At 39.6% G+C, this 9,509-nt stretch overlaps 1 long non-coding RNA gene across 2 annotated transcripts; it reads right to left on the reverse strand.

The window, feature by feature from the left end:
* Positions 1-551: 551 nt before the first annotated feature.
* LOC137167047 (uncharacterized) lies at positions 552-9,301 on the reverse strand. 2 transcript variants are annotated; one of them, XR_010923946.1, is made up of 5 exons: positions 9,166-9,301; positions 8,909-9,001; positions 4,226-4,330; positions 3,821-3,927; positions 552-1,079 (listed from the first exon to the last, which is right to left on the reverse strand). It is a non-coding gene; the product is annotated as an uncharacterized lncRNA (long non-coding RNA). The 2 variants fall into 2 exon arrangements; XR_010923947.1 differs by lacking the exons at positions 552-1,079; positions 3,821-3,927; positions 4,226-4,330 and adding an exon at positions 4,503-5,027.
* Between the last annotated feature and the right edge of the window lie 208 nt (positions 9,302-9,509).

Genomic DNA, 9,509 nt, shown 5'->3' on the forward strand with positions numbered 1-9,509 from the left:
CATGGCCCCAATACCTGCCCCCTGGCCGCACTCACTAGCCCCACTGGGAGGTGACCATGGGAGCTGGGCTGAGCCAGCAGCACGGCTGGGGCAGGGATTGCTCCAGCCCCTTGGGACTGGCACGATCAGCCAGGTCAGAGTGGGAGTAGGGCCCGCCCAGGCTGGGTCCCTCAGGAACCACTTGCCTGCACTGGTCCCAGGCAGCTCAGCCACGGAGAGGCGAACAGAACTCCAAAGAAGATGGGCAGAGACTGCTTGGAGCCGGAGCTGTAATGGGTCCTTTCCAAGTGCAGGCCCAGCTCTACGGCCCCACTGGTGCCATTGTAAACCAGGTACTGCCACCTTCCACATAGGAAGTAGCTAGGTCAGTGCAAGAATTCTTCCATCGACCTAGCACCTAAGTAAGGATATAGGAGCCTTGCATTTTAGGCACCCATGTTTGAAAATCTTGGCCTCAGAGTTTGGAAGGTTTTGTATAGCTCATTATTATGTTTCCACTCAGCAAATTTAAAAATAAATAAATAAATAAATAAAACTGGATGAATTTCCAACCTGAAGAAACAGCTGCATTTCTTCTTTATTATAGCAGAGCTAAGCAAAATACCAGAAGGCACCAGGTAATTTAATAAGGCAATTACATATAAGACTCAAGCTAATTCTACCATAGATATATGAATGATGCTATTGTGTTATTCTGCTGCTTTGCTAAGAAGAGATCCTTTAAAAGATCACGGAATTTAATGAAACAATCTTAAAACACCAAGGTTATTATGATTTGTTTTACAGAATTTAATATATTTTTCCAGACAGAACTGGCTAATTCTTAAAAGCAAATAAGCAAAATTCATCCTTTCTGGAATGTGCATCCTCCTCACCTTCTAGGAAAGTTTTACTTAGTATGTTGTGTCACAAACATTGCATTATCACTCTAACTTATGACGTTTTGGACCAATTCCATAGATGTTTTTTTCTGGTAGCTCTTTGAAGAAGAGAAGAAGTAAAAGAGGTGAGTTCTGGATTGAACTCCTGCACTGGTCTTCACAGTGGATGTTAGTGAAAAGATAATTCATGGATACATTCTGAAAAACATGAGAACCCTCAACTTAAGTTTTTTTTGCAATTGAAATTAAAAAACAAAAAAAACAAACAAAAAAAAGCATAAAGCATATCCAAAAGGGATTAAACCAGTTTAGGCAGAAAAAAATGGCAAACATAGAAACCATAAAATCTCTCAGGCCAGACACTGAGCTATTGGTGTCTCTCCTAAACCTCTTATTAAAACCCATGTCCCTTACTTACAGTGGATTAAAGACAGCAAACCTTTGTAAATGCCAAAGCTGGCAACAACAGATGCAATCTTTACAGATAAACAAGTTTTCTGGCAGAGAGAGCATCACAAGTGACCTGATTTACTTTCAGGGCATTTTAATGCTGTTTCGAACGTGCTCTGCAGCTGCTACATCACAAAGTAACTATTGCTGCTTAGTCACATTTCCACAGATTTAACATTTTACATAATCTATATATAAAAGGCAAGGAGCCTGACTTTGATTTCATACCATTGTGACTGGATAGATGTTCAATTAAGGTACTCTTGATTTACACAGGTGTCAGTGAGAAGAGTCAGGCTTGATATTTCTGTCAGTCATATTCAGACAAACCCCCCACATGAAAAGGAGTTCAACCCTTATAGGCCTATGACTTCTTTAAGACAACTTTTGAAAATGTCTCACCAACTTTATACCACCTTTCTTGATGCATCTGTATAGTATCTTTACTAAAATAACAGACACTTTGGTTTTTCCATACTGAAGAATCAGATATTGGTAGCACAGGCCTCATCTTTTCAAGGTGTGGGACAGAAAATGTTATTTTGCTTGCTGTCTGCTAATGAATACAGTAGCAACCGTACATGCTTTTTCTGACGAAGATCTAACTTTAGCTTCTTAGCCCAAAGAAAATAAATACCAATCTATTAGAAAAATAAGTTGTAATCCACTGGAAACTCATTGTGGAAACTTTTAAATATGAAAACAGTAACATGTACACATGCAATATACGCCTAAAGTTTACAAGAGATATAATAGAACAAAAGAAGCCACCAACTAAGACTATCAGCTAAAAGATTATTGGCATTCCAGGTTTATCCATATCAGTATTCAACAGGATGAGCTGGCATACTATAAAGATAAAGAGTGAAATGATTTGTGTCCTAAAATCAAACACAATATTGCCAACTCCAAATATTCAAAAATAGTGAGGTATGCTCCTGAAAATCATGAGATATTTTAAAAATAAGACATTTTGGGTTTGGTGGACACATTGCTAGGAATTCTAAGCTTCGGCTGACACACTGCTGTAACTAGCTGCTTTATCAAAGAGCCAGTTTAGTTTTGAAAGAAAGGAGTCCATGCATGTTTATCGTACAGCAAATTGTACATGAACCAGCCATGCTACCACTCACAGAGAGACTGTAGATGTAGGCAAAGCAACATATATTTCTAACTTGATGTGAGAAAGAGAGATTGAGAGTACAGCTCTCTAGCTGAAACTGGGACTCCTGTTGTAAGTCTGGCTTTCCACGTGCTGTTGAAGAACCCTATTGCCCTACCCTTTTGGACAGGGACACTTTCAGATTGAATTAGGCTCATATTTTAAATGTTTGGTTTTTTTAAAAACAAAAGAAACCGATGTTTGAGAAAACATAAGATGAAGAAAAATGTTTTCCTTTTAATTCCGTACAAAACACTAGATTAAACATTGGAGGTTCAAAGTGAAACACCCAAACTTCAGGAAATACCGAAGTAAAGGTAATGCTCACAAACTGAACTCCTCTGTCTTGTGCATACAAATTACAGTACGGTCTGATAGAAATAATAATATGCAAACATGTTATTTGTAAGTGACTTACTAAAGTATAAGTAAAGAGGAAAGCTACAAAATATACCGTTGCTTTGCCTAACAAAAGGTTTTCTTCTTTTGTAAAATTAAAGGCTAAGTTTTACAACTAAAGGATTAAATTCAGTTATTTGTAAATATATTCTGTTTTAATAACTGTACACTGACTGAGCCAGAGATCTTACAGAAGTCATATTTCACCATATAATTAAAGAGTGTATTTGTGCCAATTGAAAATAATCAGCAGAAGAGCAAAAACAAATGAAAGGATCACTCATGGTCTTCTGCAGTCTATAAAAAAATCCAGTACTGCACAGAGACCTTTTTAAAACAGGCAGCTCTTGTTAGGTGACAGAATTACTATCTTGTATTCCCCTGAGGACTAGTAATGAGCAGCATGGTATTGAGAACATCAGCCTCACAAGAAACACAGATCTGCTATAGGAAATGCATGCAAAATAGGACAATTTATAGGGAATTCTGACGTGTTTAAATAGTAATTTTGAGAAACTGGCATCAGAAATGCACAATATTGTGAAGGGGGAGATTGAACAGAGGACGTACACAGTCTACGTGTGATCACACACTGCAAGAGTACGGGGAAATAACATTAGACATGGAAATATATCAACTAGCAATTCTAAGAGAATCTGAATTATCTGAATTATTAGTCTGAATTTCGAGACCCAAATTTGAACTTACAGAAATATTTATACTCAGTCTACCTGAGGTTACTAGAATGAGGGGAAAAGACAATTACTTTCTTTCAACAACAGATCTCATTATTATTAGAATTGAGCAGAGTCCAATGGACTTTACTCCTAGAAATGTGATTGCAAAAATGTCTAGGCTAAAGAATGGATTTGACCAACAGCAGGTAAAAAAACCAAAACAAAACTTCTTTTCCTAAACTTCTATTTACCTCAGAATTAGGACAGTATATAGACAAGTAACATATTCTTGTTCTTCTGAACTAGGCCTTCAAAAGTCACACCATAGATGCTTTTCCAGCAGACTTACATGTGTTGCCTGAAGATAAAGAAGATTAGAAGAGTCTGTAGTGATTTTATAGTTATTGTTCCATGGCATTTTTTTAACAGTTAACATGGACTATAAATAGCTTTGTTTAGGCATGAAAGAGGAAGGCAAAAATACCTCATACTCAGGAAGTATTGTATACAGAACAGCCCCATATATCATGGGGCGGGACTGGACAGGGGGGGGATTATTTTCTCATTTCAATTTGTGATTGTTTTATGCATGCAGCTTGCTTGCACTTATTCCTCGCAGCTGAAGTATATTCAAGCCAGTCACGAAATTAACTTACGATCAAACACTAATTGACGCAAGCAGTATAACAGGAAAAACCACTGAGCCTGAAACTGCTGAGAATGTCTCCAGGAACAGAACATGTGGGATGGGCCCTTGCAACCTACTGAACAAAGAAAGGTGGTTAAATTCCTCCACAATGTGCTTTGATTTATTTATTAATTTATTTTGCAGTGTGTTGTGATGTTTTTCTCTAGCTGTTGTCTATAGCAACAAACAGACACTATAGGAAAGAGTCTGTTATTTGCTATTGGTAATCTTTGCAAATGGTATTTATTAGGCCAGCATTTCTATGCTCTCCTCCTGTACACCCCTGTTAAAATGTCATTCTTTTTGTTTGTTTTTAAAATATATCTGAGTCAATGCTGTGTTTGTTAAAGGCTTCTTAGGCCTTGCCAGCAGTTATCTCACATAACTCTCTGCCCATGTTTCTCGAACCTGAGCTGCAGTACTTGTAATGTATTTATTCTCACAGTACAAAGCATCATAAAGTCACATCACAATGAACAGTAAACACAACACACAGGAGACGTTGGTCAGCAATCTTCTCCCACGTTTCATGGTCTTCAAACAACTGTGAGAAGTAGGCCATTCTGCATCCCATCCAGTCAGCCATATCATCAAACCACACTCACCACAGATGCCCCCTGCCTCTGGCATCAATGTCTGCCAAAGCGAGATTTTGCAATCTTCCTTAGGTTTTATATAATGTCCCTGTCATCATTCCATCCTGCCCCAGCGTGCCCCTTTGCAGATGCGCATGGTGTTGCAGATGAATCCTTCCTTGATTTCCCCCACACCTAGGGTATCAGCAAGTCCAAACAGACTGTTAGAGGCTTAAGGGCACCTCCTTGTGGAGGGTCTCAATTATTAACAGAAAAGCCAACATAGAACATAAACAGAACTTTCACCCAAAACATCAGCTGGGTGACTAGGTCGTTCTTAGTCCATCTATCCCCCGCTTGAGTCCAGTGTTCATCTCTATCCAGGCTCTTCCCCCAAGGTTCTCTCAGTTCCAGCCTTTGCCCCCAGGGTTAGGCCTCTTGCCCCTACTGGAGTAAAATCTTTCTCTGGAGTCGGGGTCCAGTGAGGTCTGTTTACTGCAACTGTTCTCCAAGGACAGTAGATGATCCTTGCCAGGCTGGGCTTCTGTTCCATGTCCAAGAGTTCCCTGGCTCAGACCAGGCCCCTTTGGACACCTGCTGACTGCAGCCCTCCATCTAGGAGGCAACTCTCTCTCTAGGGGCACCTCTTAAGGCTTCCCAATCTGGTGGGTTCCTCAGAGACTTTACCCTCTAGCCTCCCTGTGTAGCACTCTTCCACAAGCCTCTCCTGGGAAAATCTCTCCACAGAAGATACAAGTATTTTCTACTTTTGGAGTGTTCTCATCTAACTGAGCCTGGATACCATTTATTACGTCTAGATGCTCATTTACTAATCAGCCACCTAGGGCAGTCCATTATCCCCAGGTAGGGTCTTCATCAGGCAGGCATGGGCAGACTGGGCCTTAACTCCCCTAAAGGGCAGCTGACCCATGACAGTCCCTCCTATAGGTGGATTCAAAAGCTCTTTGGCAACTGCTCAGACAATGGGATCAATCTTGAAGTTCTTATTCAGTTTTTATTCCTACCTAACTCAGGCAAAACAATGGGGACTAATTGGTGGCAGGACCCAATCCTGCACTGGGAGCAGTGTGAAAGTGCAACACAACTTCAGAGGGGGCTCCTTGAAGTATTGTTCCTTTGGAAGGCAAAATACACACTAGAACTTCCAGGGAACACAGCAACTGCACCTGCCTTATAAAGGTAGGGACTTGAGATTTGGCCCTATCCCCCTTCAACTCACTGAAGTTCCCTCACCTAGACAATAGCTGGTGACGGAAAGTGAAGGATTCCACAGCAACTGAACTCACAGGGTTAATTTAGGTCATCAGAAATGTAATTATCCAAGTTGGAATTCATCCAGTACACCAGACTAACCCTCCATTCTTTCCAAAAATACCATGCACCTTTAATTACCATAAGAGGCCAAGCTCTCAGCTTTATTGCATCTGAAAAATAGCCTGGCCTGTAGCCCAAAGGCCCTAGCACTGTACTAAGTCATTGGTTCAGTACTGACTCAGATGGAAGACTGCCACCTACTGAATTGCCAACACCACCATTTCCTGCACGGGTCTCCCCTCTAAATGCTGGCCCAACCTAACCCTGCCCAGATTATGCAACCTCATTAGAACACAGCTTCAGGTGTTTTGACTGAGAGTTTAGTTCCATGAAATACCTGAAGCCTAAGTATAATGAAATACCCTGATCCTACGTGCAGGACATGTACAGTACCTGTATTATTGAGACAGAAAGGGGGATGATCCAAATGATTAAGAGAACTTGATATTAGCAAACCTCAACATTTTTGTACAATCAGAATCTAACATACTTTACCCAACCCAAAATGCCCCAGTTTCTTGCTGTATTTCAACATCCAACAAGTCTTATCCAACCCTTGGTGCACAGCCTGCACAGTCCAGCCACCTCAGAGCCCATACGGATCCTGACTGCCTCAGAGCACATCAGCACCGAGATGATTTAGTGCAAATGCAAGAGTGCTAGAAGGAGCAAGCTTGTATTGTTTCCCACTGGTCGCCACTGTTACACACTCGTGTGTGTGTGCATTTAACCTTTTGTAATTTCAACCAAGAGAAAGTACCAAATATCATCAGCAAAGCTATTCTTATGGTGACAACCAGGAAGTACTAGAGATCTGACTTTTAATCTAATCTCTAGTCCAAAGAGATCTGGTTTATTTTTGAATAAGCATCTGAGTACTTACTAACTTACTTACATTTAACTTCTGAATCTCCTGTAGTTCTTACATCCCTTCTTTAAATATCGGTTACTTCTAGATGACATTGCTATATACAAGTGCTTTGGGCAATGAATGGAGGGAAGGACAGGTTTGAGATTAAAGCACAAGACAGAGGCCTTGTCTCCATCTAAAACTTAGGTCAACATAACTATGTTGCTCAGGGGTGTGAAAAATCCACCCTCCTGAGAACCATAGCTATGTCGACCTAACCCCTAGTGTAGACACAGGTGGATTGATGGAAGAATACTTCCATTGACCTAGCTACTGTTGCTTATGAAGGGGAAGTTCCTACAATGACAGAAAAACCCCTTCCATCGCTGTAATCTATATCTACACTACGTGGTTACAGTGACCTAGTTATAGTGCCGTAGCTATGCCTCTGTAGCTCCCGTAGTGTAGACATGGCCTGAAAGTCTGGAGATTTAGATTTTATTCCCAGCTCTAACAGATGATTTCTATGACATCTTCCATGTCATTTAGAGGGAAAATTTCAAAGAAACAAACTTTCAGTGGGAATTGGGTGCCAACTCTCCTTTGTGCCTTTGAAATATCTCTCAATGAATTTAATTTTCCCCGTCTGTTAAATGGGGATAATACGTACTCTTGCATAACATGTAACTGCTGTGAGGCTTAATTAATTAGGGCCTAGATTTTCAAAAGAGATCTTGAACATATTTTCAAGTGCTTATCACCCATAATAGGAGTGAATTTTACAAAAGAGTTTGGCATCCCACATACTGAAGTCTTTTGAAAATCTGGCCTTGTTTGTTCATGCTAAATTCTTTTGAAAATCTGGATTAAGTTATTTGTGAAGTATACAGATACTATGGTGATAAGTGCTGATAAATAAAATAATGGATGACTGAATCTGATCATTTTTCATAAACTTTAACAACAAAGTCAGTAATAGGGCTTTGAAGTATCAATTTGGTGTTAAAAAGGTTTAAATAATTTTCCCTGCAGAAATCTAATAGCCCCTGCTATGCTACTTTGGTGCTTCTGCTTCCCATTTTCACATATGAGAGATACTAGAGAACCAATTTTTCACAAGTAACATCCAACTGGCTAAATTTATGGAATAAGCTTCAAACTTTTCAAATATCTTGGTATGGGATTTCAAACACCATCATATTTTACTAGTTGAATCCCCTGCATTGTCTGAGTCAACCAGAGTGCTGGAATGACTGACAGTTCTTCATCAGGATGTCAAGCTCTGACTTCAAACTAGTAACAGGATGGAGTCCACTACTTCAAGGATGAATCCTGATACCACCCAGTCCAAATTAAATTAGTCACCCTCTCGCATTCCCTTCTTCAGGCATCTATATTTTGACATTGCTCCAATCGTTTGCTTGTTACTGATACAATGAGATTTTTGTCAAGCGACTGTGAGAGTTGAAAATTAGATCACAAAGCCAAACCACAACTGAATGAAATTTAATTAAACTGGAATCAGTAACAAACTTCTGACTGCAAGATAAATATCTCGTATTACAATTTATGATGAGAAGGCCTATTTTTGCCAATAAAAAGCCTGAACTCAAACTTCAAGAGAATATTTGGAACAATTCCTGTGTCCTAAAAATGTAGAACATAGTTCAACTCTGTCTTTCACTCTCCCTCCACTGGAGTTTTGATCGTTCAAACTAAAACCACTTTTTCTTTCTATCTTATCCTAGCTAAGACTGCAAAATGTAAGGCCTTTGCTAAGCCAAATCATTTGAATTTAACAAACTACCATTTCATTACTTGATGTCACCTTATTGCTTTCCCCAAACTTTAATTATTATTCTAAAAATAAAAAAATGTGATAATTACAAACCTGCAAATCAGTTGCTTGCATATATGGATTGAAATTTAGATGAGAGGACTTTCACCCATTATGTTCTGTTGCAACTTCTGGTTCCAGTCTTCACTGGAAGTCAAAGTGGGAGAGTACGTAGGTTAAGCCCCCAACATTAAAACCCACACACACATAGACAGACCACAGTCCTGCCAAGATTTAAGCATGTGCATAATTTTTATACAGAGGTACTTCTATTGACTCCAATGGGAGTATACATATGCATAGTTACTCACATATTTAAGTCTTTACAGAATTGGGCCCCTGGCCAACACTATTTTATAGCTGGTAGCCAACCTTCCTCCAAAAGCAAGAGGAATAGTGGGGGTTGAGACTAGGATTAGAAAAGAGGGATGGTTAAAGAGATTACAATGTAATACTAATGACCTGAGGTACTTCCTATTAACCTGGTTAAGTACAGCATATCTTGTGCTAATTGACTTGTAAGCAGGAAGTTCCTTCAAGTTATCCTCTAATTATTTTACTGTTTTACTTCCAGCTGTACCTACTATATAGTGTGATAGGGATAATAAAAAGAATTACAGTTTAACTTGGCAAGGATGCAGACCAGTTGAGGACC

The sequence above is a fragment of the Emydura macquarii genome, unplaced genomic scaffold (assembly GCF_026122565.2).
Source record: "Emydura macquarii macquarii isolate MOO-44397 ecotype Brisbane River unplaced genomic scaffold, CSIRO-AGI_Emac_v2 contig_2897, whole genome shotgun sequence".
NCBI lineage: Eukaryota > Metazoa > Chordata > Testudines > Chelidae > Emydura > Emydura macquarii.